The sequence below is a fragment of the Cupressus sempervirens genome, chromosome 10 (assembly GCF_028749045.1).
Source record: "Cupressus sempervirens isolate cs-2001-9-10 chromosome 10, ASM2874904v1, whole genome shotgun sequence".
NCBI lineage: Eukaryota > Viridiplantae > Streptophyta > Pinopsida > Cupressales > Cupressaceae > Cupressus > Cupressus sempervirens.
The window spans coordinates 243787003-243792455 of NC_143127.1; positions in this window are offsets into that span (position 1 = coordinate 243787003).

Sequence of the window (5453 nt, forward strand, 5' to 3'; positions counted from 1 at the left end):
CCAAGAGTGCCTAAGGCATTGTTAAATCTTATTAGGTCCATGGATAATCCTACTGATTTGAAAGTATCACATAATTAGGGAGACATTATCCCATACTTTGTTTCAACCATTTTTAGGATTTATAATTTCAAAGGAACTCCACATGTATTGCCCTACTAGGTGTCGTTAAAGGTAGAGGTAGCTGAGTTTTTGTGGTAGTTAGGAAGATTGGAGGAAAATTATTTGGCAAAAAGGGGAAGAGGGTCAATTTTCCCAACTTGCACTATAGCTCACCAATTTGTGATTACAAAAAGAGGTCGGCTATCCCTTTATAAAATACTAGACTAGTATAAGATGGATGTGTCTCATTCTCATTTTTGTGACACTGAGGGACTCTATGACTTGGCTTTTAGGCATAGAGCTAAGCTTGGTAAAAAAAAACATGAGCCATATTACCCTAAGGACATAATAAGAAATGAGTTCTCCTTGCAGGAGCAAGAAACCAAGAAAGAAAAATAGAGGGTTTTCTCAAGGGTTTTGGAGTTTATCCATTATTTTGATGGAGATTATAGTCCTCTGGATAATGCCAGCATAGAGGCAGATAGAATCAATAAACTCATGATTACTTTTCCTAAAATAATAGAAACTATGAATGAGAAAAAAAAAACATTTGTTTATTAATGCTTATCCAAATAAGGCCAAAGAGGTTATGAGGAGATTGGCATTCACTCCCAATGTAGGGGTAGGACATTTGATTGTCCAAAAGAGGTCAAGTTATACTCTAATAAAAAATAAGAAGGCTACTATGGATAAGGGTAAACAAATAATAGGATCCACTAGTGTTGTCTTGGAAGAAAGACCTAATGAGCCCTCCCCTAAGAGGCAAAAAATAAGAAAAGATCAAGGTCCTCACATTGACAAATACTCACCTACACGATCCCCTTTGCAGATTAAAGAGGAACAACTTACTAGAGAGAAAATTGAATAGTTGGGTTCCCAAGGAGGAGTTTTTATTACCCAGAAAAAATTAGATGAGGGAAATCTCCAAGAACATCCTATGCCAAGCCTTTATTTTACATTGGCAGATTATAGAGGAAGGGAACTAGACCTTGTGATAGAACAAGATAGTTATCAATTTTTGTCAGATGATAGTTTTGTTAAGTCCAGTTGCTTCCACAAGTTTGAATGGAGAGAAAACATAGAAAAAAATGAGGAAAATTTTAATAAGTTAAGAATAAAGCATCTAGAACTGGAGGAGACAGCCTTGCAAAATCAAGTAAAAGAAGAGATGATGCAAGAATTCAAAAGGATAACCCCTGTAGAGGGGAGGCAGATGGTGAAGGCATCAAATATTTTACTGCTACCCAATTGGGATGTAGCAGATGCTTTATTTTTTAATTCTATTTCAAATAAAGTGGACCTATAGGATCAAAACAAGAAAGTATTCAAAGGTACTACATTCAATGAGGAATAGGTTGCCTTAGTTATTTGGTCATTAAGGAAAGGATCAAGGGCTATTTCATCATAGCCAGATGACTTTGGATTAATGGGGAATAACATTGTAAAAAGAGTAGCAGATACCACCCATGTAAAAAGAGTAGCAGATACCACCCATGTAGAGGCTGCACATATGAATGTTGGAACATCTCATTTAGTTCTAGCTACTACAGAGAAAGAAGAGAAGGAAATGTCTGAATTGCATAATAAATATGAAAAGGTTTTAGAAGCCTATAATAAAGAAGTTCAAAAGAGAATTGAACTTGAGACTAAGGTGTTGGGACGGTCTACTAGGCCTAGGATCACATACCCTTGCCCACTAGTGGAACCTTTTAAATCCACTCATCTCATAGAAATCCCAGATACTCCACAAAGGCCACAATATTACATAGCTGAAGATTTTGAAGAAGAAAAGAGCAAACTATGGGCACTACATGTAGAGCTAGATGTGCAATATGAAGACAAACTAAGAAAGGCTCTCATGTATCTGGTTGATTATATTGAATGGCCATTTTTTAATGATCAATTAGCAAAAGTAATAAACATATGGGATGAAATAAAAGAAAGTGATGAGGCCTTGAAACCTATTGTCAATAAGTGGAGTAAGAGGAGAAAGGAAATTACATTCTTGTGCTACTCTATCATAAGGTCTTCACATGATCACATTGAAATAACTTATGATCTTGCTCATGATCTCCTAGAATTTGATGATATGAGAGTTGATCTACAAAGAAGAATTGTTAGCTATTTGGATAAGTGCAAGAGTAAGAAATTTGATTTATTCACACTTGCTTTGGATAAGAAAAAAAATTGAAAAATAAAGATGAATGGGCTAAAGAATCAAATGATTTATTTTGTTTAAGAATGAATGAATTCATAAATGAAAAATAGCATGGTGGGTAGCCACAATAGAAGAAATAATGAAGGACCAGTTATTCTTTGATTCTTTAAAACAAAATTTTGTTAGTATTGATAAAGAGGTAGAATATGTGATCAAAAAGCAAAGTGATATTTTGTAGTTTAATTGGCCAAATGACACCTTCTTTGACAAGTGGATGGCTGATGTTGCTTTTAGTGAGTAGTTGGAAGAGTTTGAGAGTGATGATGATGAGATGAATCAAAATAAAGTACAGATCATTGATACACCTTCTAAAGATAAGATGAGAGAAGAAGACAAAGAAGGGCAATCATCTCATGTGGAAAGTACCTTGGGCTAGATGGATGATGTGGTGGAAAAGAAACCAAATATAACTATCACCTTGGTAGTACATGATGATGCAAGTGAAAATGCCAAAGTAGAGGTGAATTTGTAGGAATTAGAGCCTAAAACATCATTGGAAAACTTGATAGCTACATATGTCGAGGACTCAGAATAACTAAAAGCCAATCATGGGATTTGTAGCATTTGAAAATGTAATATAGGAGGGGCCTACCAAAGGAATAATCTGATATATAAGTTTTTATGTTACATAGTCTTTTTTCTTTTTGTGATAGCTAAATGTAAATATCTTTTGTCTAGTTCACAGATGTCAATTCTCTATGCCTGAAGCTTGTTGCATCTTTCTCTATTTAAGTGAGATTTCAAGGCTAGAGAAGGGTCTGATTTCATTGATAATTTAGGTCTACACTAAATATGGTTTGGTCCAATTTTAGTGCAAAACTTATGATGTATTTTCTCTACAAATACTTGGGAATATATTGATGTTACATGGGTCTAATGTTTTTTCTAGAGTCATTCTGAGTTTTATTACAATTGTATACAATTTTTAAAGAAGATTAATACAAAGTTGAATTGTCCCCATATTTGTTCTTGCTGAATTTTGTCTCCATTGCTATTACCTAGTCATTCTGATATTGTGTAAGCAAAGCTTGTCCAATTGAATGCAATTCACTTAGATTGTATGTCAATTCGTTATTGACATTTATTCAATGAATTAAGTAAATTCTCTAGTAAATTTGATAGGGTTGCTAAGTAATGGGAAGGATGTCTATAAGAATGAATTTCAGTAAGAATTGATGATAGTATTGGTTGTAATGCAATCAATTAGATCTATGAATTGAAGTAGACTCTGAATCCCAATGGATAAAGCACTGATCTAGTTAATCTAGTTTGAAAATAGAGAGATCATGAATAAGCACCAATTTTAAAATCAAAATCAATTTTATTTTACCATTTGAAGAGTTTCAAAGAGGGTCAGAACTCATTTAAATTTTCTTTCTAAATCTTAGATAGCTACTATTTTTAGAAATATTTGTAAACCTAAGGAGAATTGTGACCAAATCTTCTTATAAGGTATGTATATCATCTTAAAATGTCAAGGAATGGATAAACTATGTATATGTCAGAGATAGGAGATGAGAATCAAAATGAAACTAAAAGGTTTCTCATACAACAACATTCATTTGAATCATCCCCTAGGTATACCCATCTTGGTTCTGCAGAGCCTAGAGAGTAGAAAACCAGTCTTGGTTTTGTCGAAGTTGGATCTAAATAATATGCATACATAATTGTTAATGGGAAGTAGCTAGTCCCTAGATTTGTGAGTATTATTATCTTGGTATTGAGTTTTTGTTGTTTAGTAGTTGAAAAACACCAATAAGGACTTTAAGAAGTCAATGAAGCAAAGAATGAGGATACCTATTTCAGTGGTTGAGAAACACCACAATGATATATGCTTTCTAGTTGATGCTGATTACACCTTTATATAGGTTGCTACACCAAGGGTTAGATGGTTAAGACCACTTGGATATGAGATCAATGTTGATGAAGCATCAGCAGCAATAACTACACTTCTAGCAATGGAAGTTGATAAGACTACAAAAATCTTTAGAAACTATGATGTGATCAAATCAAAGATTGAAATGGAGTTAAAAAATGCCTCCACACTTAAGAAGAAAGATAAACTAGTAAAGAAGCTAAAGGCCAAATTTGGTGAAGGTGTAGGTGAGGAAGAAGAGGAAGAAGATGAAGAGGATAAAGAAGAAGAGCAAGAATAAACACAAGAAGCTCTTGCATTCACCCAAGGCATGGGAGAGGACAAGGAAGAAGGAGAAATAGAAGGTGTCAAGGAAGAAGGAGCCAAGGAAGCACCTAAACATGTCGAGCCAAGGAAAAGGAAAGCTAAGGCACAACCTGTGGCTAAGGAAAAGAAAGTTGTAAAACCTAGCCTGGCCAAGCCTATTGCTCCTACCACTAGAGCTAGCACACGTGTGAACACACATAAGGCCAAGGAGAAGACTAAGGTTATAGATCAAGGAGGCTAAGTGTAGAAGAAATAGAGAATAAAATATATTTCACAACCTAACTCAGATGAAGAAAATAATGAATCAGATAATTTGAGTCAATTCAAAATGGTAAGTCACAAACCAATTTTTGATATTGAAAATATGTGTGAAAATGTCAGAAATAATGCAGATTTGTCTAGATTTAAGCATATTGATGTTGTTAAACTTGAGAAAGAGGAATAGAAGTTAGTTGAAGAAGCCCTATATGCAATGATGTCTAAATTTAAGACTATGCCATTAGAATTTTCTAACTTAGTACCCAAGAAGTTATATAATTTAGTTGAGAAAAAATGGTACTACTATTTAAATTTGGAAAAAAAATAAGGGAACTACTCTAGCCCAAGTAATGCAAGAACTGACAAAAGGGTAGATTGCTAAGGCTACTAAGAAATATGGAGTTAGGTTCACACCTATCTATATAGCTTTTAGCATACTTCAAACAATATTGAAGATGTGGTCGAGAAATCTACCCAAATATGGAATCTTATCTATGGGTTGACCACTATAAAACAAGGAGAAGATGACCCTTTTGAGTGTAAAGATGGTGATAAAGAAGATGATGACAAATAAGAAGATGATAAGGAAGATGAGAATAAAGATAATACAGTTGGGGGAGAAACACAAAAGCAAGATGATAACATGGATATAGCTGAACAGCAGCAAGATTAATAGAGTGTGCAAGACACACAAGT